The sequence below is a fragment of the Chiloscyllium plagiosum genome, unplaced genomic scaffold (assembly GCF_037043375.1).
Source record: "Chiloscyllium plagiosum isolate Xiang-an unplaced genomic scaffold, Cpla_swu_hap1 HiC_scaffold_16, whole genome shotgun sequence".
Taxonomy (NCBI): domain Eukaryota; kingdom Metazoa; phylum Chordata; class Chondrichthyes; order Orectolobiformes; family Hemiscylliidae; genus Chiloscyllium; species Chiloscyllium plagiosum.
This window is the reverse complement of record NW_028270154.1, coordinates 37,556,885-37,583,401: the sequence shown is the minus strand read 5'-3', so window position 1 is coordinate 37,583,401 and position 26,517 is coordinate 37,556,885. Positions and strand designations below refer to the sequence as shown.

At 43.5% G+C, this 26,517-nt stretch overlaps 1 long non-coding RNA gene across 2 annotated transcripts in view; it reads right to left on the bottom strand.

Moving 5' to 3' along the window:
- LOC148147518 (uncharacterized) overlaps nt 1–23,565 on the bottom strand; it is a 90,121-nt gene extending 66,556 nt beyond the window's left edge. For both annotated transcript variants that reach the window (XR_015759725.1, XR_015759726.1), the window contains exon 1: nt 23,524–23,565. This is a non-coding gene — a long non-coding RNA (uncharacterized LOC148147518). The remainder of the gene's footprint in view (nt 1–23,523) is intronic.
- Nucleotides 23,566–26,517: the final 2,952 nt, after the last annotated feature.

Below are 26,517 nucleotides of genomic sequence, written 5' to 3'. Positions count from 1 at the left end.
AGGGGTCAGGAAGGAGAGGGTGAGCGGTCAGGAAGCAGAGGGTCAGGTTTCAGGAAGGAGAGAGTGAGGGATCAGGAAGGAGATGGTGAGGGGTCAGGAAGGAGAGGGTGAGAGTTCAGGAAGTAGAGGGTGAGGATTCAGGAAGGAGCGGGTGAGGGGTCAGGAAAGAGAGGGTGATAGGTCAGGAAAGTGTGTCAGGTTTCAGGAAGGAGAGGGTGAGGGATCAGGAAGGATAGTGTGAGAGTTCAGAAAGGAGAGGGTGAGGGGTCAGGAAGGAGAGGGTGATGCGTCAGGAAGGAGTGTATCAGGGTTCAGGAAGGAGAGGGTGAGGGGTCAGGAAGGAGATGGTGAGAGGTCAGGAAGGAGAGGGTTAGAGTTCAGGAAGTAGAGAGTGAGGATTCAGGAAGGAGCAGATGAGGGGTCAGGAAAGAGAGGGTGATGGGTCAGGAAGGAGTGTGTCAGGGTTCAGGAAGGAGAGGGTGAAGGTTCAGGAAGGAGAGTGTGAGGGTTCAGGAAGGAGAGGGTGAAGGGTCAGGAAAGAGATGGTGAGCAGTCAGGAAGGAGAGGGTGAGGGATCAGGAAGGAGATGGTGGGGGGTCAGGAAGGAGAGGGTGAGAGTTCAGGAAGTAGAGGGTGAGGATTCAGGAAGGAGCAGATGAGGGGTCAGGAAAGAGAGGGTGATGGGTCAGGAAGGAGTGTGTCAGGGTTCAGGAGGAGAGGGTGAGTCTTCCGGAAGGAGAGGGTGAGGGTTCAGGAAGGAGAGAGTGAGCGGTCAGGAAGGAGAGGCTGAGGGTTCAGGAAGGAGAGGGTTATGGTTGAGGAAGGAGTGGGTGAGAGTTCAGGAAGGAGAGGGTGAGGGATTAGGAATGAGTGGGTGAGGATTCAGGAAGGAGAGGGTGAGGGGTCAGGAAGGAAAGGGTCAGGGTTCAGGAAGGAGAGGGTGAACGGTCAGGAAGGAGACGCTGAGGATTCAGGAAGGAGAGGGTGAGGGTTCAGGAAGGAGAGGGTGAGGGGACAGGAAGGAGAGGGTGAGGAGTCAGGAATGAGTGGGTGAGGATTCAGGAAGGAGAGGGTGAGGGGTCAGGAAGGATAGGGTCAGGGTTCAGGAAGGAGAGGGTGAGGGATCAGGAAGGAGAGGGTGAGGAGTCAGGAAGGAGAGGGTGAGAGTTCAGGAACTAGAGGGTGAGGATTCAGGAAGGAGCGGGTGAGGGGTCAGGAAAGAGAGGGTGATAGGTCAGGAAAGTGTGTCAGGTTTCAGGAAGGAGAGGGTGAGGGATCAGGAAGGATAGTGTGAGAGTTCAGAAAGGAGAGGGTGAGGGGTCAGGAAGGAGAGGGTGATGCGTCAGGAAGGAGTGTATCAGGGTTCAGGAAGGAGAGGGTCAGGTTTCAGGAAGGAGAGGGTGAGGGATCAGGAAAGAGAGGGTGAGGGGTCAGGAAGGAGAGGGTGAGAGTTCAGGAAGTAGAGGGTGAGGATTCAGGAAGGAGCAGGTGAGGGGTCAGGAAAGAGAGGGTGATAGGTCAGGAAAGTGTGTCAGGGTTCAGGAAGGAGGGTGAGGGATTAGGAAGGATAGTGTGAGAGTTCAGGAAGGAGAGGGTTAGGGGTCAGGAAGGAGAGGGTGATGGGTCAGGAAGGAGTGTATCAGGGTTCAGGAAGGAGAGGGTGACGGGTCAGGAAGGAGAGGGTGAGGGGTCCGGATTGAGAGTGTGAGGATTCAGGAAGGAAAGGGTGAGAGGTCATGAAGGAGAGGGTGAGGGGTCAGGAAGGAGTGTGTGAAGGTTCAGGAAGGAGGGTGATGGGCCAGGAAGGAGTGTGTCAAGGTTCAGGAAGGAGAGGGTGAGGGATCAGGAAGGAGAGGGTGATGGGTCAGGAAGGAGAGGGTGAAAGTTCAGGAAGGAGAGGGTGAGGGGTCAGGAAGGAGAGGGTGAGCGGTCAGGAAGGTGTGTGTGAGGGTTCAGGAAGGAGAGGGTGGCGGTTCAGGAAGGAGAGTGTGAGGGTTCAGGAAGGAGAGGGTGAAGGGTCAGGAAAGAGATGGTGAGAAATCAGGAAGGAGAGGGTGAGGGATCAGGAAGGAGAGGATGAAGCATCAGGAAGGAGGGGGTGAGTGTTCCGGAAGGAGAGGGTGAGGGATCAGGAAGGAGAGGGTGAGCGGTCAGGAAGGAGATCGTGAGGGTTCAGGAAGGAAAGGGTGAGGGTTTAGGAAGAGCGGGTGAGTGTTCAGGAAGGAGTGGGTGAGGGTTCAGACAGGGCCCATGAGCAGGAAGTGACGAGCACGATGAAAGAGTGGAGAGCTGTGGTAGGCAGTGAGTGTACAGCAATGATGTGACTGGTAGAGTTACTATGCTTGTTGTTGATAAATGAAGTGGGACGGAGTGAACATGAACAACTGTTCCTCTGCACCTCTTCTAGTTTGCTTCAGAGAAGAGTGCTGTGATTCATTTTGGTAAAAAGCATACGAACGGACAACATAAAACAAAAGGGCACAATTTTATTTGGGAGACCTGGGTGTGTGTATTAATTGTCGGTAGCAGGGCAAGTTAGGCAAGTGTTTAAAAATCTATATTGCTTTGCAAAAAAAGAGAAAAAAAGCAAGTAATTCTTCAAGAAACTTAGCATAACACTTCACAACCAGAGCATTATGACAATTCTAGACACCTTCTGTTCAGAAGGATGGGAAAGTTATCATAGAAAAGCTGTCAAAGTAGAAAAGATTTACAAAAATGCCTCCAATTGCTTAGAGGCTTCTGTTATGTAACTACATTAGAGAACCTGTGATTAATTTCCTTCAGGAAGTGAAATTATGAGACTCAATTTTATAGGGGTCCAGGCAGAGTAGATAAGGAGAAACTGCCACTATTGCCAGAAGTGTGTAGAATTAATGGATACAGATCTAAATGGATTATCACAAAAACAAGCACATGAAGAAAACCTTTCTTTTACACACAGAGTGGTTAGGATCTGCTTTGCATTAACTGCGAGTATGATGGCAGCGGTACATTTGGACTTCCGAAGGGACTTGAGTGCGGTCCTGCAGGGCTACTGGGAAAGGTCGGGGGAGTGGGATTAGTTCACTTGCTCTGGCAGAGAGATTCTTCTTCTCTGAGTAACCATTCAATCATTCTATAATGCTAAGTTCCAAATCTTCTCCCAAACTTCTGGTTTGCATCCTTGCGTCTTCTTTAGTTGAACTACTATTTCATCCTTAGCACCACAAGTTGCTTCTCTTATGTAAAGGTACAATATCAATCTAAGTTAGTGTCACTAGCATATCAAAAATTATTGTTACCAGTAATCAGAAGTAAAGTGATGAATAGATGCAGCTCTCTCTTGAATACAATTTAAGTGGTAGTTTTGATCCAATTAATATGTATGCATGGAAACATGGTAAAATGTTCATCTGTAAAACTGAATAACCTTCTCCAGCAATGATGAAAATCACTATAGTGATTTGCTATCCCATAATTACCAGCTTAATGATTTCAGCTATGTTATCGCCATCACACAGAGGACAGGATTTTCTCATTGATGGAAGGAAGAAATCAGGGGAAAAGAATGATCAGTGAGCCACTGTATCTATTCTGTGTGACACGCAAGGATATTTACTCGTCCTTTATAAATCTAGGAAGATCAAATGCCAAAAAATTGAAAGTCCAGGGGTGTAGGAACAGAAGTTGATGGGCACATAATTTCCCAGCACTGGTTTGCTGGCATATTCCAGCCTCTGTGCCAATTTGTAGGATGCGTGTTAGGAATGGGAATGGGGTAGGGCTTTGGTGGATGAGCACATTCCCTACCCACTAATTATCCAGTTTGTAGACAATCCCATCAGTACCCAGAAATGCAACCAACGCAGCTCCCCTGATTCCAATCTGCAACCTCAATAAAGAAATCGAGGAAAAATCGTTGAACGAAAGACTGATTAAATTTTCAACATTGCATTAAATTCATTTGATGTTTTATTTCCTTTTTTCATCATATGAAGAATAGAATTCAAGCTGTTACTCTAACATCCTCACCTTTGTGCTGTGTCACAGTAACCCTCTCATTTGACACATTACACTTGCAAAGAGTTACAGTCTCATTTATGTTTCACAGCAATCACTTCAGAACTGAAAAGTTCTGATCAGAGGGTCACTTCATCAGAAATTGAATATCTTTTCTTATCTATAAACACACAGTTAAAAATTGAGTGAAAATAGCAGTGTGTGTTTTGTTTTTGTGGTAAATTACAACCAGATTGAAGCTCCTGGCTAAACACTTCAGGATGTCTAATCTTTTGCAACAAGAACTTTGAACTCATGCCAATTTCAATTACATGCAGGGATCCTAAACCAGATGGATTTTGAGTTCTTGGTCATCTTTAAAGTATTGCATGTATGCAGTATGTTTGGACCCACGTCCTGTGTGTTGATCTAATTGCCACAGAAAATGAGAAGAATGCTAAAGAGTAATCCAAATGTACACCATTCTATCTCATTCTTATCCTCTGTAAAACTCCAACTGCTACTGAACTCGGAGTAACAATGGATATAATTTTGCTATATTCACTGATTGGATCAACCAGATAGAAATAAACAATTTACAGCAAAGAGAGTAAACCAAGCCAGAGTCTGATTAAAAAATGTTGTCTGAATCACACACATTAGACAGCACCTTGTGCCCTGTGGTGAGTTTGAGGGTGAAGTCACATATATTTGGGTGGATGGCCTCCTTGTAACCACCATCCCAATGATGTCTGAAAGAGAAAAGTCTATGGACAACCATGGAGACTACACTCAGCTGTGCCAGGGTCCCTCCTCTATGTGCGGTCTTGAATGGTAGTTATGACCCCTTCTTCAGTGGTGCTGCTTGCTGCATATACCAATATCCATATGTTGAGTTAGGCAGTAAAAGACTTCAGAGGTTTACAAATGTTTTATTTTAAATCTATAGTTTCCACTTTTCCCTTTTTGATCTTTTCCATGTCCAGAATCAAGACCTAATTCAAAAGAACTCAGCTCTTTTTTGTCTTTTGAAAACTCATCACTAAATCATTCAATAACAAATGAACCAAACATCCAGTTACTAGAACAAATACTCCAGGAAGGAAGGTAGGTTAGGGAAAGAGGGAGGGCACTAAGTTATAGTCGTGTTGGAGAAAGAGAAAATGCACTCCTGTGTTGCCCTCTCTCTCTAAATGCCTCAAGAGTGTTGGAGGACACTGTGTGATGCCTCTCTAATGATTCACAAGCACATGAAAAACGAAAACAGCTGCAATGATGACCCCAGCCCACTGCCAGGATCTGGTCTTGGTTACTTTCGCCAGATTCAGAAGCAGGTCCATGAGGAGATCCCCTGACTTCCTACATCTCTCCAACTGCATCCTTGAACAAAGAAATCGGCACTTCATTTTTCAATCTAGAACCTAGGGCTCTGGGCTAGAGGCAGAACTGCTACCACTTCACCACAAGAACCCACAAAAGCCCAGCTCTTTTTCATATTTCCAAATCAAGCTGTTCAAAGCCGTTACCCATCTCTGAAGTAGATGGGACTTGAATTCAGATTTTCTCATTTAGAGATAGGGATACTACCACAGTACCACAAGACCCTCGAAGAATGCAGTGCTTAAAGTCAGAGAGTCATAGAGTCATAGAGCATGGAAACAAGCCCTTCAACCCAACTCGTCCATGCTGACCAGATTTCCTAAACCAAACTAGTTCCATTTGCCTGTACTTGGCCCAAATCCCTCTAAACGTTTCCCACCCATATACCTGTCCAAATGTCTTTTAAATGCTGTAATTGTACCTGCCTCTACCATTTCCTCCGGCAGCTTGTTCCATGAACGCACCAGTCTATGTGAAGAAGTTGACCCTCAGGTCCCTTTTAAATCTTGCCTCTTTCACCTTAAACCTATGCCCTCTAGCTTTAGTCTCTCCCCTACCCTGGTGAAAAGACATTTTCTATTTACTATTAGCTATTTACTTTATCTTTGCTCATCATGATTTTATAAACCTCTATAAGGTCACCCCTTAGCCTCCTACTCCCCAGGAGCAAAAGTCCCAGTCTATCCAACTGCGCCTTTATAACTCAACCCTTCCAGTCTCACTAACATCCTTGTCAATCTTTTTTGCACCCTTTCCAATTTAATAACATCCTCCCTACAGCAGGACAACCAGAATTGTATGTTGTACTCCAAATGTGGCCTTACCAATGTCTTGTACAGCCACAACATGACATCCCAACTCTTGTACTCAATACTACGATCATTGAAGACAAACATGCCAAATGCCTTCATCACCACCCTATCTATCTGTGACGCCACTTTCAAGGAACTATGTACCTGCACCCCTAGATCTCTCTGTTTGACAACACTCCCCAGGGACCTTCCATTAATTGTTTATGTCTTACCCTATTTTGTCTCAGCAAAATGCAACATCTAACACATTTATCTACATGAAACTCCATCTGCCATTCCTCAGCCCACTGGCCCAGTTGATCAAGATCTTGTTGCACTTTTTGATTACCTTCTTCACTGTCCACAATACCATCAATTTTGGTATCATCCGCAAACCTTACTACCCTGCTATTTTCTCATTCACATCATTTATATAAGTGATGAACAACAGTGGACCGAGCACCGATCCTTATGGCACACCACTGGTTACAGGTTTCTAGTCTCAACAACAACCATCTACCACCAATCTCTGTTTCCAACCATCAAGGAAATTTAAATACAAAGTCCAAATCAATTCTAGAGCTGATCTGATTGAGCCTTAAAGTGACCTGTATTTCTAACACTGACATTGTTGGCTACAAAAGAGCTGCCAACTTTTCTACCCTTGGACACGGAAAGGCTTGATGCTGCCCTTTTAATTATGCAAATGGAAAACGACACTCAGGCCTTTGTGTAACATGGGTCTTGCTGGCTCTCCAGTTGGCATCATGAACCCCATCACCTCCACAAGATTTTGCCAATTGTTATCAATGCAGAAATTGGCCAACTACTTGGAAGAGATAATTCTTAAATTGCAATTCCTCACTTGTTAAACTCCACCTCAACCTACGGTTTACATAGATTGCACATTGAACATTTCATATCAGTTAAGTCAAAAAATTAAATATGTTTACACCCTTTTAAAGGCACAATAATTTGTAAACGCTGCCAATCAAACTCTTTTGCAAAGAATGTGAAGCATTAAAGATTTGGAATTTCATGCCTTCAGCAAATGCACTGTATTAGATTTCAAAGATTAGATTAGATTACTTACAGTGTGGAAACAGGCCCTTCGGCCCAACAAGTCCCCACGGACCCACCGAAGCACAACCCACCCAGACCCATTCCCTTACATTTACCCCTTCACCTAACACTACGGGCAATTTAGCATGGCCAGTTCACCTAATCTGCACATTTTTGGATTGTGGGAGGATACCGGAGCACCCGGAGGAAACGCACGCAGACACGGGGAGAATGTGATCTAACTCTAAAATGTAATTTGTTTGCTACTTATCTTTCTTTTTTACCTTTAGTCTTAGTGCACTTCCTTTCCTTTTTTGTTCTGTATCTGATTGAATTTAAATAGTCTAATTCAGCTTCCTTCTTAACCTTTGTCTGTTATTCCCGAAATCTCACTGGTTAACTCTGTCACCAGGTTCCCTGCACTATTGACTTCACTGTCACATCAGCTCACATTTTCAAAACATATAAGCAAAAAAAATTAGAAAATCAAGTTGATAAACAAGTCTAACGAGCACATATTTTGCAAAATACCTAATACATAAATGTGACCAAGCATTTTTTTTGAAAATATATTTATTAGCAATTTTTGTTAACTTTACAAACATATAAAATTGTTGAAAGAAACAATCAATAACAAATATCAGTATAATAAAAAGGAAAAAAATACAAATTACAATACAACTACTATCCACTAACTACTAACCTACCATATAATACAAAGCAAACCCTAACACTGCGCAAAGCAACACCAAAAAAAAAGCAAAAAAAACCACAAAATACAGAACAGCTATGCTCGGCGCAAAGCTCCCAAACAAAGGGTATACATACCCGTATTAACTCGGGAGACCCCGTCCAGGGCCCAGGGCTTGACAAACCTAACCATCCTGGTTAAACAAACATCTTAGTTAAGATAACTGACAAATCTATATCCAAATAACTCAAGTAGGGCTCCCATGTCTTATAAAAATTGCCTGTTGTGTGGTGCACTATGTAAAAAAAATCCAAGGGAATGTGCTCCATAATTAATTTCTGCCATCCCAGCAAGCCCGGCAGGTTCTCAGACACCCAATTCATCAGAATATTCTTCCGTGCACAGTATGCAAGAATATTAAATAGTTTCTTCCCATGCCTGTCTAAAGATGGTAAAGTCGGTAGACCTAAGAGGAGAGATATCTGGTCTACTTTGACTTCAGTCCTCAATACCCTCCCTATCTCTCCCACCACAGCCCTCCAATAAACACGGAGCCTGTGGCATGTCCAGAAGCAATGGGTAAGAGTATCTACACTTATTTTACATTTGGGGCACACTGAAGATGCCTCTTTTTAAACTTCGCCAGACGGTCTGGTGCCAGATGAGCCCTGTGCAGAACGTTTAACTGCATAGCGCATGTCCTATTACAGATTGAGATCTTTTGAGTATTCTCCCATATGTTCTCCCATGTTTCAGAAGAGATCGCCACTCCCAGCTCTTGCTCCCAGACCTCACATAACTGGTTAATATCCTGCCAGGCCCTGCAATGCAGCAAGTGATAGAGGGCACTAACCGAAAGGATGCTTGTGGAATGTAGCAACAACCTCTCTGTATCGGGCTTATAAGGCTTAGTGAGAAGCATGGTCTTCTTCTGGATGAAATCCCTAACCTGAAAAAAACCGAAAAGGTCTCTGCTGGGCAACCCGTATTTGCGGCTCAGTTGCTAAAAAGACATCATACCCTCCTCCTCAAACAAGTCTCCCAAACTAGAAACTCCTCTCGCTGCCCATAGTTTGAACCCTGAGTCCATCGTCCCTGGTCAGAACCCTGGCATTCCAACTATAGGTGTAAGTGGCGAAGTCTTGGTTAAACAACCCTCACTCTGAAGCATCACCCTCCATGCCTTGACTGTACTAATGACAATGGGGTTCCAGCAATGGTCCATAACTGTCCTCATCTTATCCATGAACAACAGTTTAATAAGAGGGCACTTTGCCTGGGAGGCCTCGATATCCAGCCATATTGAGTTTGGATCATTACCTACCCAATCACAGACAAAGGACAGCAGGGAACTCAATTGATACCTTCTGATGTCTGGGAAATGAACTCCTCCCCCTCCATGAGGCAACTGCAATTTAGTAAGTTTGATGAAGGGCCGCCCACGATGCCAGACAAAGGAACTAAACCACCCCATAAGCTTCCGCTTGACCTGGGAAACATTATAGGGAGCATATGCATGGGATAAAGCAAACAAGGAAGAACATTCATCTTAATGAGAGATATTCGGCCCAGCCATGAAATGGAAAGAGCCTCCCATCTCTGGAGATCTCGCCTAATATTGTCAAGCAAGTGAGCAAAGTTAGTCCTAAATAACAGATCAAACTTGAGGGTAATAAAAATGCCTAGGTATCGGAACCTGCCCGTGACCACTTAAAAGGAAACTTCAACTTCTGGTACATCCTTAAGGTTCCCCAAAGGCATAGCCTCCGATTTTGCAAAGTTGATCTTATATCCTGAAATAGCCCCAAATGAATTGATACATTGTATCAAATGGGGTACGGACATCATCGGGTTCAATAAAAACAGAAGGACATCATCCGCATACAGTGTAATCTTGTGTGGCCTCGATCCCACTTCCGCAGCGGTTATGTGGATGTTCTGACGAATGGCCTCTGCCAGCGGCTTTATCACCAACGTAAACAACAACGGTGAGAGGGGGCAGCCTTGCCGACTACCCCTACCAATCCTAAAGTTCCCAGATTTCACCCCGTTGGTGATGACTGTGGCCAAAGGGTGGCGATATAAAACCTCTACCCACCTAGCAAAGACTTCACCCAGACTGTTCTAAGACGTAAAAAAGATATGGCCATTCCACCCAGTCAAATGCTTTCTCTGCATCTAAGGAGATCACCAACCCCTGAAGTGATCATTGCTGACAAGCATGGATCATATTCAGCAACCTTCTAATATTATTAGAGGAACTACAGTCCCTTATAAAGCCTGTCTGGTCCTCTTTAATAATATGGGGCAACACCCTTTCCAATCTTAGCGCCAGGATCTTGGACAGAATCTTGAAATCTGAATTTAATAGAGAGATGGGCCTGTATGAGGCACAATCCTCAGGAACCTTCCCCTTCTTAAGAATTAGGGAAATATTAGCTTCTCTCAAAGATGGTGGTAAGCATTCATGCATATAGGAGTGATTGTACATCTCCAACATTGGCCCTGACAGAATCCCCATAAACTCCTTATAAAACTCACCTGGAACACCATCAGGGCTAGACGCTTTCCACTCTGAAGTTGCCTTGCTGTTTCCTGTATTTCCTGAACTGTCAAGGAGGGATTAAGGAGAGAGGCCTGTTCTAAGGTTACTCCTGGGAGGCCCAGGTTCTTAGCCCTCCTGTCCTCGCAACCTTCAGACCGATACAATTCAGAGTAAAAGCTCTGAAAAGCCTCATTAATCTTTTTGGCATCATATGTAAGGACCCTGGCGTTGTCTCTGATTGCTGTAATGGATTGGGGAGCATGCTTTTTCCTAGTCAGATTCGCTAAATACTTCCCTGGCCTATCCACATATTCGAACAGCCTTTGTCTATCAAAAGCAAGTTCTTTCTTTGCGTTTTGTGTCAGTATTGAATTCAAGGCAGCCTAGAGGGCCGTGATCTGCTGTAGCTTAGTCACCGAAGGCCGCTCAAAATGTGCCGCCTTGGCGGCTTTCAACCACGTCTCAAGTAGATTCTGCTGTTCCTCCTTCTGTCGTTTCCGGCTTGCTGAATAGGAAATAGCTAATCCCCTAGCAAAGGCCTTAGCAGTCTCCCATAGCATAGATGAACTACTAGTTGTGCCTGAGTTGGTAGTCAAGAATTCCTGAAGCTCCTTTAAAAAGTATTCCACAAATTTGGAATCCTTGAGGAGAAAAGGGTCCAAATGCCAGTGCTGCAGACCTAGCCCCTCACTCTTGGCCTTAACCTTCAAATACACTGCTGCATGATCAGAGATAGCTATATTCCCAATTTTACAACCCATAATCAAATCCAGAAGGGCCGAGGGAGCCAGAAAGAGTCAGTCCTCGTGTGACGTTTACGTGGGTTTGAAAAAAAGCTGAAGTCCCTGCCGGTAGGGTGAAGACATCTTCAAATATCCACCAGCCCCAACTCCTCGCATATGTTTGGCCTGAGAAAAAATAGTTGGGGGCCCACAAGGCACCCTGGCCACTGTCAGATCCAAAAGACAATTAAAATCCCCCCCATAATAATGTGCCATGTTCCAAAAGCACTCAGCTTAGAGAAAGCACAAATCAAAAATTTGAGGGGATGCACCAGAGGACAGTAGATATTTAAAATACCGTATTCCTCCCCATGTATCAGGGTTTTAAGTGTCACAAACCGTCCCTGCTCATCTTTACCTGCTCTAATAATGTGAACGGAAGATTTTTCTGGATAAGTACCGCCACTCCCCTACTTTTAGTAGTAAAGGATGAAAAGAATACTCGGTCATAACCCCAATGTTGTAACTTCAGGTGTTCCCCATCATCAAGATGGGTTTCCTGCAACAAAGCGATATCAACCCTTTCCCCAAGGCTAGAAAGAACTTTTTTCCTTTTAACAGGTGAATGACTTCCCTTAATGTTCCAGATGCATCATTTAATAAGACACTCAGCCATATCCCCTTTCAGAGACCCTTGAACCCCTGGGAGGGAGAACCCTGCTTACAAAGTGCCGAGCGTAAGTAAATAAAGACTCATAGAGTCGAAGAACTATATATACAAAAACTACTCTATCATAACTATAAAAAACGATTACTACCAAAAAAAACGACAAAACAAGACAACTATAAAACTTTGAATGGAAGACTCTCCCCCCTGCCCATAGGGGGCACTCACCCTACCCATCCTCTCCTTCATAGCTCCTCAAACCCGGACTGTGCCCCAGCCTTAGGCCAGAAAGAAAAACAAGGAGATAATCCTTAAATCAACAGAAAAAAGACCAAGTCAGGATGAGCACTCCACCCATCCCAGGCTTCATGTCACCCCTATTTGTGACTAAAAGAGAAACAGAACAAACAAAAAAAGGGGAGAGACAACAAAGAACATCCACAAAATTTCCCATCAGAAAATCCAGTTATGAAAGAAAAGGAATAACTTATTCCAAGGTCTTTTCCCCCTTTTCCAAAAAGGAAATTATTAGGGAGAAAGAAAGGAATTTAAAAAAAAGGAAGGGAAAACATGGGGAAAGATAGAAAAGAGAACAAACATTAACCATATTCTTCAGGCCAATCCATCTATTTTAAAGTGTCTACAAAGTTTTTAGCTTTATCCACTGAGTCAAATGTGTAAACGGAGTCCTCGTGGCTGAAATGGAGCACTACGGGGTATCTCATGGAGTACTGGATGCCCAGGTTCCTCAGCCGCTTTTTAACTTCATCAAAGGACTTCCTCTTTTGAATTACAGCTGCAGAGAAATCCTGGAAAAACATGATTTTTGACCCCTTGTACAGCAGTGCCTGTGGATCTTTTGCCAGGGATCTGGAAGCTTCTATGACTTTTTGCTTGTCCTCATATGAATGGAAGTGCACTAAGACCGAGCAGGGGCACTGCACTGGGCCTGACCTATGCACTGTAACCAGATAAGCCCTTTCAATCTGCAGCCTGCTGGACTCGATGTGAAGGCCCAAGCACTTCAGCAGCCAGCTTTCAAAGAAGCTGACTGGCTGCTCACCTTCCTCACCTGCAGGAAGCCCAACAAATCGGAGATTTATTCTCCAACCTTGATTTTTGAGGTCATCGAGATGGTCTCACAAGGCCCGCACCTCTCACTCCAGCACCTGGATTCGACTGGATGAGGACTCCATCGCAGCTTCTGAGGCCTTAGTTCGACCCTCCACCTCCTCCAGCTTCTCCCAGAGGTCCTGGATCTCCTGCTCGTGCTTCTGCAGCATGGATGAGATAGGTTGGACCTGGGCACGAATCTCCCCGTGGATCTCCTCAATCGCAGCCCCAACTTTCAAGGTAAGTCTGTCCATCGCCGCAGCCAATTCCTGCTCAGGTCCCTGGAGGTTTCAGGAGAGGCTGCTGCTGCTGCAGTCTCTGGTATGCCTAGTGCTGCAGGGGAGTGTCCTCCCTGCTGCTTTTTGCTAAATCCTTTGCCCTTTGGCATCCTTCCCACTCCCAAATATTAACAAATATGTGCTCTGTAAGGTTTTAAACTAATAATTACACTCCATGAGTTGGCCAGGGATGGCAAAAAACACCAGTATGCCTTGGCTGTTAGGCAGAGCTGTCCACAGCAATTCTACAGAATCGCCGCCATCTTGCTGAGTCGTGACCAAGCATTTTGACAACAAGATAAAAGGTTTGTGGTCAGGAATTGCATCCTTGTTTTCCCTCCCACCTGTTCTTTCATACTTCTCAGTCCCCTTTATTTATACAACTACATACTACATATTGATTTAAAAAAACAGGTAAAATAAATACATTTTATTGGTTTATATATAAAAATGAGTTACAAACTTTAACCAGAGAAAGGAAATATATTTTTAAAATCTTTATAATGGCAGTAAAATCTCACATTAATATTAAACAATGAAATTTCGGTTCATTTGATAGTTATGCGCTATTCTTCTAAGATGTTCCATTCTAGTTTTGGTTATAGTTCTTGAGGCAAAAAAATCTGCGAGTGCTTCCACAGAGGTATCAAGGTCAGTAAGTGGCACAAAAGCCAAAGCAATTATCATTTTTGCGTTTAAAGCATAATGGCGAGTTGCTCCAACTGCAGCAATATGTCTATGCATACTTTTTAAAAAAATTTTTTTTTAAATTCTATTAACAAAAATAAATGGTTATTAAAACAAGTAAATGCTACCACCAATATTCAAAATATACGACTGATTTGCAGTGGCGAATCGTCTTCAGTGGCCAATGGGCGGTGGCTAAGCGTCCTCGGTGGTCAAAGGGCAGTGGCTAATCGTCGCTGGCGAATCTGCTGTGGCGAATGGTCCCATCCCAATAACAAAAGCATGGTCAATGTTAACAGGAGGAAGTTGCAGAATATTTTGACAAATGATTAGATGTTGCCCCTGATGCTTGCAGTGAGCTCAGTTGGAATACTGCATGAGATCAATGGCAAAGATGTTTCAACACAAAGCAGAAACCAGAAGCAAACAGTAAGCTTCTTCTTTACAGATGAAAATATCCAACTATTGGCAAACATTGATAAGGGACACCTCTTGTTCTTACCTAACATGACAGGTAGTTCAGCCCTGGTCAGAAGTATGCACACACTTCCTAAAGATTTTAGGATTTGAGCCAGGCATCAGTACCTTGGAAATAGGTGCCATAAACCAGTATTATCCTGATACTTGCAGCAATTCTTTTGCCCTCAACTAAAATTGGTTCCGTAACATACTATCTGCAAAATCTACTGCCATGTAATTTGTGCAAAACATTCTGCAGTGCTGGAGGACTTCTTTTGGTGATTTCTTATGGCTGTGCCTTAACCAGGGTGACTAACTCTGGGGCAACAAAAGGTAGACTTTGCTGGGGGAGCAGGCAGAGGGTGGGGGTGGAGGTGGTGGTGTCACAGACCACAGGAGTGGGGTGATATGCTGAAAGGGGCCAGGTGAGTTGGGGTGGAATGCTGAAGAAGTCAGTGAAGTTCTGACAAGGCCTGAGAATTGGAGTTGACAGAGACAGTGCTAGAGAGCTGGCACCATATTATTATGGTCAACATGGTCTAAATGTGTTACTCAGTAACAAGACTGTATCCATCAGAACATTCTATATATAAAATTGTTCATTTACAGTCTATCTCCTTGGCTCTGCTAATGCTTTATTTACTGCTCCCTCAAAGGGCCAAGTTGCTCTGAGATTTTCATTGCCACTCCCCAACTCAGAGGCATGTACACACTGCTGTTTGTCCAACTACCCTCCCCACATATACTTATGCAGAATCCACTCTCCCAACACGAGCTCAAGTGTACTGAAACACTGTCCCCCATATGACTAGTGTAAGTCTCTCGAGCCTGCTCTGAGACCACTATCCCCACTCGCAAACTAAAGGCTGGTCAAGATAATCACCACATACCATCCTCCCTTCCCCTCCCTAGAACCACACCCCAGCCCAAACTATGGGGCTTACTTTGGCATCATCCAATAGACTGAGGCCCAGAGCAGGTACCTCCACCAAACACACCCACCCCACTCCCTCATCTGCTGAAGGAGAGTGTCAGCCAGTGTTCCTGCTGTCCCATAGCTGTGCATGTTCGCATCTGTGCATGCTCATGTCTGTGCGTGCTCACATGTGCATGCTCATGTCTGTGTGTGGTCATGTCTGAGTGTGCTCATGTCTGTGCATGCTCACGTCCATGTGTGCTCATGCCTATGTGTGCTCATGTCTGTGCGTGCTCACGTGTATGTGCTCGTGTCTGTGTATGCTCATGTCTGTGTGCTCATGTCTGTGCGTGCTCACGTGTGCATGCTCATGTCTGTGTGTGCTCACGTGTGTGCTTATGTCTGTGTGTGCTCGTGTCTGTGCATGCTTATGTCCATGTGTGCTCATGTCTATGTATGCTCATGTCTGTGCGTGCTCACAAGTATGTGCTCATGTCCGTGTGTGCTCATGTCTGTGCATGCTCACGTGAGTGTGCTCATGTCCATGTGTGCTCATGTCTGTGCATACCCACGTGTATGTGCTCATGTCTGTGCGTGCCCATGTGATTAGATTAGATTACTTACAGTGTGGAAACAGGCCCTTCGGCCCAACAAGTCCACGCTGACCCGCCGAAGCGCAACCCACCCATACCCCTACATTAACCCCTTTAACCTAACACTACGGGCAATTTAGCATGGCCAATTCACCTGACCTGCACATCTTTGGACTGTGGGAGGAAACCGGAGCACCCGGAGGAAACCCACGCAGACACGGGGAGAATGTGCAAACTCCACACAGTCAGTCGCCTGAGTCGGGAATTGAACCCGGGTCTCTGGCGCTGTGAGGCAACAGTGCTAACCACTGTGCCACCGTGCCGCCCACAAACACCGTGCTGCCCACAAACACCGTGCCGCCCACACACATGAGCACACATGTCTGTGTGCTCATGTCCATGTGTGCTCATGTCTGTGCGTGCTCATGTGTGTGTGTGCTCATGTCTGTGCGTGCTCATGTCCATGTGTGCTCATGTCTGTGTGCTCATGCCTGTGCGTGCTCACGTGCGTGTGCTCAAGTCTGTGCGTGCTCATGTCTGTGTGGGCTCACATCTGTGCATGCTCACGTTCATGTGCGCTCATGTGTGTGTGTGTGCTCATGGCTGTATGTGCTCAATCCTGTGTGTGCTAATGTCTGTGTGTACTCATGTCTCTATGTGCTCATGTCTGTGTGTGCTAATGCCTGTGCATGCTCATGTCTGTGTGTGCTCATGTCTGTGTGTGCTCATGTCTGTGTGTGCTCATGTCTGTGATGCCCATGTCTGTGCGTGCTCATGTCTGTGAGTGCTCACATCTGTGCATGCCCACGTCCATGTGTGTTCATGTCCGTGTGTGCTCATGCCTGTTTGTGCTAATGTACATGTGTGCTCATGCCTGTGTGTGCTCATGTCTATGTGTGATCATGCCTGTGCATGCTCATGTCTGTGAATGCTCATGTCCATGTGTACTCATGTCTGTGCGTGCTCATGTCTGTGAATGCTCATATCTGTGTGTGCTCATGTCTGTGTGTGCTAATACCTGTGTGCACTCATGCCTGTGCGTGCTCATGTCCATGTGTGCTCACGTCTGTGTGCTCATGTCTGTGAATGCTCATTTCCGTGTGTGCTCATGTCTGTGTGTGCTCGTCAGTGTGTGCTCATGCCTGTGAATGCTCATGTCCATGTGTGCTCATGTCAGTGTGTGCTCATGCCTGTGAATGCTCATGTCCATGTGTGCTCATATCTGTGTGTGCTCACGTTTGTGTGTGCTCACGTCTGTGTGTGCTCATGTCTGTGCGTGCTCACATCTGTGCGTGCTCATGTCAGTGTGTGCTCATGTCCATGTGTGCTCATGTCTGTGTGTGCTCACGTCTGTGTGTGCTCATGTCAGTGTGTGCTCATGCCTGTGAATGCTCATGTCCATGTGTGCTCATGTCTGTGTGTGCTCACGTCTGTGTGTGCTCACGTCTGTGTGTGCTCATGTCTGTGCGTGCTCATGTCTGTGTGTGCTCATGTCTGTGTGTGCTCACGTCTGTGCGTGCTCATGTGTGTGCTCATGTCTGTGCATGCTCACATTTGTGCGTGCTCACATCTGTGCATGCTCATGTCTGTGTGTGCTCATGTCTGTGGGTGCTCACGTCTGTGGGTGCTCATGTCTGTGGGTGCTCATGTCTGTGGGTGCTCATGTCTGTGGGTGCTCATGTCTGTGTGTGCTCATGTCTGTGTGTGCTCACGTCTGTGCGTGCTCACGTCTGCGCGTGCTCATGTCTGTGTGCTCATGCCTGTGTGTGCTCATGCCTGTGCGTGCTCATGTCCATGTGTGCTCATGTCTGTGAATGCTCATGTCTGTGTGTGCTCATGTCTGTTTGTACTCACATCTGTGTGTGCTCATGTCCAGGTGTGCTCATGTCTGTGTGTGCTAATGCCTGTGTGTGCTCATGCCTGTGCGTGCTCATGTCCATGTGTGCTCACGTCTGTGTGCTCATATCTGTGTGTGCTCATTTCCGCGTGTGCTCATGTCCCAGTGTGCTCATGTCCCAGTGTGCTTATGTCTGTGTGTGCTCATGTCTGTGTTTGCTCATGCCTGTGCGTGCTCATGTCCATGTGTGCTCATGTCTGTGAATGCTCATGTCTGTGTGCTCATGTCTGTGTATGCTAATACCTGTGTGTGCTCACGTCTGTGTGCTCATGTCTGTGTGTGCTCATTTCCGTGTGTGCTCATGTATGTGAGTGCTCATGTCTGTGTGTGCTCGTGAGTGTGTGCTCATGCCTGTGAATGCTCATGTCCATGTGTGCTCATGTCCGTGTGTGCTCATGTCTGTGTGTGCTCATGTCTGTGTGTGCTCACGTCTGTGCGTGCTCACATTTGTGTGTACTCATTTCCGTGTGTGCTCATGTCCGTATGTGCTCATGTCTGTGTGTGCTCATGTCAGTGTGTGCTCATGTCAGTGTGTGCTCATGTCTGTGTGTGCTCATGTCTGTGTGTGCTCATGTCTGTGTGTGCTCATGTCTGTGTGTGCTCCTGCCTGTGAATACTCATGTCTCTGTGTGCTCATGTGTGTGCTCATGTTTGTTTGTACTCACATCTGTGTGTGCTCATGTCTGTGCAGGCTTGTGAATGTCCAGCTCGAGATTGTTACCAGCTTATCTCTGCATATGTGCCCTGTGTTCTGGCTCTAGTCTGCACATGTATAGTTGCACAGATACTAAAGACGCTCAGGCAGTAGTAAGACGATACCTCGAGCAGTAACCACAATTAATGGCTGGAGGAATTTGGGACAAATGGTGCTCTCTCCTGGAAGGTGGGATTAGAAACTCAAATCATGGGACAGTCAAAGAAAATGTAGGTCAGTCGGTTGCCTTATTCTCACGATCTGAAAGTTTTATGTACTATTCTTTAATGTACTGCCCCCGTGGCTGTGAGCAGCCTTGTAAAGAATATAAAAGTGAAACCCAAGCAAGTTATGAAAATGTGAGGTCACACAACCGCAATACATTAACAACAGGAAACCTACAAAGAGAATCACTCATCAAAGAGACTCGAAAGCACTCAACACACAGAGGTTTATGCAACATTAACAAGTTCACAAAACAGAAGGGCATTGAACTGAAGCAGTCTATCAGCAGGCAGATCAACACTTCAGGAGCTGAACTCATTCAATCTAAGCCACGGAAATGCAGAGAGACATCTACTCTGACATTGTGAACAGTACTGATGAAAATGTGCAATAATAAGTGTCAGTGTCCTGAAAAATTAAGATTGAATTGCATTGAAGACAGATACTGTTATCCAGTTCATTTAAAAAGAACTTTCAGATCATTCCTTGTATGCCTTTAAGATCCTCCAGCTGAGTCTTGAGATATTGTGAGGGAAGAGCCATACTGCAGAATGATGAAACCTAAAACATCATGAACAAAGACCTGTCAAGGGAAAGACCCACACAGATCTATCAAATGTTCTTGCTTATTATGGCTATTTCAACTTGGGAAAAGTATCAGGAGATGTAGAGGACAAACTGGAGACTGAACCATCTAGTCTCACAGAACGGGGAGGGGGGGTGGGGCAGCTGATGTTATAACATCTCATTTGCATAATATGGATGGAATCTTGGAATGCTGTTGCATCTCTTGTCATGACCACACCAGATGTGTTCTCCGAGTGGTCCATCAACCAAGAGTCAGATAAGTTTGCATAAAACTCCCTTTTAGTTTTTGAGTGATTCATCAAAGCTTTAGTTAACAGTAAACAAGATAAAGTTAGTTTAATGTAAAAGCACTGCTGTAGTTAATCAAGTACAAATATTAAGGTTATTGACAAAAAGTACATAAGCAAAGATTAAAAATAGTTTATGATAAAAGATACTCAAAAAATGAAAGTAATATCATCTGAGATCTAAGATAATTGCAGGCCCGTTGTTCTTGAAGATGTTCCTTATAAAGTAAAACAGTTAAAACTTGATATTAGATTCACAGATGCAATGACTTCAGAAAACCAATAGTTGTTTCCCTGTATCTGTGGAGTCAGCAGGTTAGCAGGATCTGAGAGAAGAGAACATTTCCTGAGCTTCACTAGTACTACAGTTACACCATTTGGAGATTACCTGGGTAGGTTTGGCAGAACAGCAATCCATTTCTGCATGTCTTTGTCCATGACCTCCCCGAGACTGAGAACATTCTCTGATGATGTCTCTCAGAGCTCTTCCTGGAGCTTCTACACAAAATAACTTTCATGACTTGTCTTTAACACAACCAAAACAAAATGGCTAATATTTTCATTGCAAATGCGTCACCAAGAAAACAATTGAGGCTTTTCCCAGTTTCTTTTTCTCCTAGAAACTTTGAAACTCCTTTAGAATGAGCTTCAGTGTTGCCCAATGGTTAATTAAGTTCTAAATGTCTCTCTTTGTGAATGATACAGATATAACACAGCCCAGCAAAACACTACATCGGACAAACAAGCAGGAAACCTGCCACCTGGATAAATGAACCCCAACTGGCCATCAAAAGACACGACCCACTCTCACTAGTTTCAATACATACAGACAAAGAAGGACACCACTTTGACTGGGACAACACACACATCCTAGATCAGGCGAAACAAAGACACGCACGAGAATTCTTAGAGACATGGCATTCTAACCGGAACTCCATCAATAAACACATCCTATCTACCTTCCCTTGAAACAAAGAACTGAAAATGACATCACCCACCTTAAGAAACCAAGACCTATAAATAGAGAGGCGGAACATACCACCAGCATTTCACCGGAGACTCTCACTGATGATGTTACCTAGTATGGTGACAAAATGCCTGAAAACAAACCTTCAAGCTCAGCGAGCTAACTTACAGTTTTACCATCAACCTGAGCTACAAATCTTCTCAAATATCACTAAGATATTTGTCTCTTGTGACTTTCAACTTTAAATAGCTTTTGAGATTCAATTTTGATATGTCTTTTTTTTTTCAATTTACAGATTTTAAACCAGAGACGGTTTTTTAACTGTTTTTATTTAAAAGTCAGAAATGCATGGTTATGACAAATCAAACAGCAGGCCCAAAAGTACAAAAGAGGGAAATCTATTATTCAAAAAGGGAGAAAGCATGAAACCATAAACCATTAAACTTAACAAATGATGTTGGCTTTCTAAGACAGCAATATTCTGCTTGTTGTAAAGTTTCTTTCACTTGTGAATGGATGTCACATGACACCAGGTTATAGTCCAACAGGTTTATTTGAAATCACAAGCTCTTCGAGTGCTGCTCCTTCATCAGGTGAAGGCTTCACTTGACTATAATCTGTTGTCACGTGACTTCTGACTTGTTCCACCTCAGTGGAACCAGAAAGCATAAAACCATAAACCATTAAACTTAACAAATGACATTGAAAAACTTATAAAGTTATTATTGAAAATGTCATTGCAGAGTACCTAGTTCAAGATAATCAGGCAAAGTCAACATGGCTTTCTGAAGGACAAATCTTGTCTGGGTAGATGTGGGATGAATGTTTCCTCTTACAGTACCAAAGGTCATTGTTTAAACAAGACAGAGATACTGAGAATGTTTCTCTGACTGAGGGTCATGAGTTTATGGGACTTCCATCTTCAGCAGATGGTGGAAGTAGAGCTTTTGAATATTTTTAAGTCAGAAGTATATTAAGTCATAAATAGATATTTCTTGGTAAGTTGAAGTGTTTGTGAGGTAGGCAGAAATGTGGAGTAATCAAATCAGCTGGGATTATATTGAACGGCAGGGCAGGTTCAGGATGCCTAGTGACCCACTCATGTTCCTAATTCCTAAATTCACATATTCTCACCTTACTGCAACTGCTGGGCTTTACCAGCTTCAGATATCCAGCCAATGACAATTAAGTCTACAAAGCAGATCAAATCCAAAGCATCCAAACTACAAACAGGCAGATTTAAAATTTCAACCTCCTTCTTGGATCAGTTAAACCCTGAGGTGGCAGTTTGGAACCAGTTTCCCAATTCATTTAAAACTGTTGCCCAGTTAATTCCCCACAACCCAAACCTAATGCCACCCATTCAGAAACGTTAGAACATCCTCCACCGCCACTACTTTGCTTATGTGATCTGTGTAAAAGAAGAATTTATCTCTCACGTCCATTCAAGATGTAGAGGTGCTGGTGTTGGATTGGGTTGGAACAAGTCAGAGGTCAAGTGACAACAGATTATAGTCAAATGAAGCCTTCACCTGATGAAGGAGCATCATTCCAAGAGTTTGTGATTTCAAATAAACCTGTTGGACTATAACCTGGTGTCATGTGACATCCATTCATGAGTGAAAGTAACTTTACAACAAGCAGAATGTTGCTGCAATAGATTTGAAATCCATTCGGTTTGAAAACCTACTAACTACATTACTCAACACTCTTATGAGACCTCATGGCAAAGTGGTAGTGTTCGTAACTCTGGGCAAGAAAGTTTGGCTTCCAATTTCAACTCAGGGTGTGAGGGCTACAGAAGTGCATACAACAGCTAACAGATTGATTTTAAAAAATGGCCCAACTAAAATGTGGCAGCTGTAGATTTCACTACTTGGTCTGTTTTTGTTATGCAGAACTGTAATCCATGATTGTTTCTAAACCTGCATATGTTTTTGGTTTCAATAAAATATAACGGCATGTCCATTTGAAAAGCTATAACATACTTGCAGATCTGATTTTACTGACTCCCCTCCATCATGTAATCATATTTTCATTTTACAATCATTATGTATGAGACAAATTATTGGTAACTATAGAATGCACATTAAATCTTTAATGTGCCTGAGTCCACATCACATTACTAAATCTTTCTCACATCAGCTCCAGCTCGCTTGAATATTAACTGCAGGAGGATAAGCTTCAGGAATTAACAAAAGTACTCTTAATGGATGAGAAGAAATTAAAGGATTACTAAAGTAAATTATATCTACATTTACTGAGGCTTTCAATAATGCTCTACATGATTATGTCAATGTGGTATTTAATGAACATGGAGGAGAAGGTCTTTTTTCCTTCTTGTTCAAAATAGTCCAACTGCTCTCCAGGTTTTCCTGGAAGAATATTGAGTTTGGTCAAGTATGAATACAGAAAGCTCTGTTTATGCCAGATCTGTAATTCCACAGCAGGTAGAACATCTGTATGCAAACAAACTCATTAAGCATTCCCCCCCACCCCACCTTGCCATCTCCATTAGAAATGCTGAACACACACGCACATTTATCAGAAAGCATAAGCTGAGTGCTGGTGAGTTCACCTCTCTCACAAATCAAACAACTGCACAATAGATCTTAATATATTCCTTATCTTTGATATGGAGCAATAAAGTAATTTATTTCAACTGTTCAAAGACACTAAAACATAAATTCAACTTATTAAAGCTATTAAATAGAAAAAAAATGTTGAATTTTAACAAAACTTTGCCCAGGACCTATTTTCTTCATGCATTCAGGCTGGGGTTAAACTTGTGGGACCATCTTTTAAGCAGAGTGAATACTTCACAGAAATGCTTCAGTATTAAAATGATAGCCCTCTCTCAATTCCAGGACCCATTTATTCAATTCATTTAGATTGCTGAAATATCTTTTGCACAAGTTTTCAACTTCTGCAGTGATGTAACTAATTGATCTTAAAGTGCCAGACCCATTTTTTAACTTACATTAATGCGAAATCAGGAGGAGTAGCAGTGCTTCCACAAAATTACTGTCGGTTACTCCGGATATATCTGTGTCTGATGCAGTAATGTTTATGTTATACTTCATAACATAAGAAATAGATATGGGTGTAATGATATAGAAGAATCCAATAGAACATTTATTTTGGTTCATTGTTACATTTGAAATAAGATTAACAGGCACTAAGCTGTCTGGACTAGTATTGGGCTATTTGGTTACAAATGATAACATGCTTTCATCGGTGCATCATGCTTCAAGTGGCCATGAGACAGTTTAGCCCTCAGGTCACATACAGTGATGCTATAATGAACATGTCTCTTAAAGTTACACTGACAGTCTAATTATGAGATGTAACAAACATCCCTTTTTTTCCAAATATAAAGCATTATCTCAAGCAGATATACATGGTTGTGCTGGGACCCCAACTGTTCACAATATACATTAACGATTTGAACTAAGGAAGTGAATGCAATATCTTCAAATTTGCAGATGATAACAAAGCTGGGTGGCAGTGTGTGCTGTGAGGAGCATGCTAAGAAGCTGCAGGGTGACTTAGACAGGCTGGCTGAGTGGGCAAATACTTGGCAAATGCAATATAATGTGGATCCATGTGAAGTTATCTACTTCGGTGGCAAAAACAGGAAGGCAGACTACTATCATCTGAGATTCAACAAGATCTGGGTGTGATGCTGGAACAGTCCATGTATTCTTTTCTGTGTGCTGAAAGGTTCACATGGTGCGTGTGGAAATTTCTGCACAAGCACACTTTGTGAAATGCATGGCCAGCAATAAACAATGCAGCACCAAAATATGCAAAATAAATGAGCAAATAGGACACAATTACATCACTGTCAGTTCTGGCAGGCATGATGTGGAGGTGCCAGTGTTGGACTGGGGTGGATAAAGTTAAAAATCATACAACACCAGGTGATAGTCCAACAACCTGATGTTTAGTTCTGGAGGGGGCATTGTGCTTGCACATTTTGTACGAGCACAATAAGAGCATTTTCAGTGTGTCAGCAGACATGCTCTTACGGTAAATAAATAGATTGTACAACAGGGAAACAACTATGAACAACTATGACATACAAACATACTAGAAATTCTAAACTTTACTGGAACTCTAAACCCTTATTAAAAGTATCTCGCATACACATGCATTTCTATGCAAAACATGTAGTAGATGTTTGGAACTCTTCCACAAATGGCAGTGGATGCAGGATCAGTTGCTAATTTTAAATCCCAGATAGATAAACGTTCATTAAGCAAAGATATTAAGGGATATGGGCCAAAGGAGTTAGGCCACAGGTCAGCCATGATCTCATTGAATGGTGGAACAGGCACAAGGTGCTGAATGGCCTACTCCTATGTTCCTATGATCCTATAAAGAAAATTGCTATTATGGACGGAGAGACAAAACTGGGGAAGCAGTTCAATGTCTTCTATCAACAAGGTTTGCTAAAGATTACCTTTTTGTTGCTGGGACCTGTGGTCCTTCAAGCTCTCTTTTTCTAGTTTTTGTCTCTTCATCAAAGGAGGCACAGACATCACAAACGATAAAGTTTCTCATTTCTTGATTGAAAGCAAATGCTCACAGCAACTTATGAAACAAATGACTGGCTTTCTTCAGGCTTTGGGTATTTTCTCATGCAGAGAAGCACACCACCACTTCTGAAAGTTTCTGCTAGTGTTACTCACAACCACAAATTGTTCAGCTATCCAGGCGCAATCATATAGTTGTTGGCGAGTTGATGGCTTCTTGGAGCTGTTGATGACAAAAGCTATCACTTACAAGTTGTATATCTCTTTGTACACATCCTCTGGTGTCACCCTACTTGCAATTGGTTGAATAAAGCAGCTAGGAGAAAGTGAGGACTGCCAATGCTGGAGATCAGAGCTGAAACATTTGTTGCTGGAAAAGCGCAGCAGGTCAGGCAGCATGCAAGGAGCAGGAGAATCGACGTTTCGGGCATTGATTCCTGAAGAAGGGCTTATGTCCGAAACATCGATTCTCCTGCTCCTTGGATGCTGCCTGACCTGCTGCGCGTTTTCCAGCAACACATTTTTCAGCTCTGAATAAAGCAGCAGCCTATGCACCTCTTTCAATGAGTTTCAGTACCTTACATATAAAAAGTACAGAAATCCCTTCCACAATCCTTTTTTGTCCCATTTCAGTCTGTAATCAAAAGTATAGACAGATCATCTTTACAGATAATTACAGTCGGTTGTGATATAACACGATACTTCCGTTCTCATGTGATCTCACCTTATAAGAAAATCACATGATAGCCACACCATTTAAACTAATGGGGCCAGAATCGTGTTAAAGCTAATACAGGTAGGGAGAGTTTGTGTCCTACAAATAATGATCTAAATTCTCCAATCGCATTAAAGCCAATTCGCCTGGAAGAAACACACGTTATAGCAGAACCGACTGTATAGAAACAGGTAAGAATAGAGTTTACAAGATTAACAATTCAAACTTCAATGTAACATTTTGGAAGTGTGACAATTCATCCCGATCTGCCTCTTTTTAGCCAAAAATGAACAAATCTGCCCTGGTACTTTTTTAATCCTGCCAGGTCCCTGCTGGATAATGGCCTTTTGCAATTTTTGTAGTTGCTCATCTTCGGCAAATACAGATTGCAACTGTTCACGTTGGCTCTGGCCAAAAAGTAACAGATAAACTTTTGGGAGTACTTTCAATTCTAATAATTCAATTGCTTCTTATGTTGTCTGCTCCACCACATAATTACACAAATATCTGTATATATACTGGCAATCTGGCCAGTGCTGATTATTGATTGGTATCTACCAGACAGAAGATGTTGGGAAACGAGTGTGAACTGGTATGTTGGCATTGCTATGTGGTTATCCCAATGCATAGAATTGATGATCTAGTAAGTGCTGTAGAAGACTTTTCAACTTCAATATTTTCTGCAACATCTTTATCTCAAGTCTTTATCTTTACTCTAGTT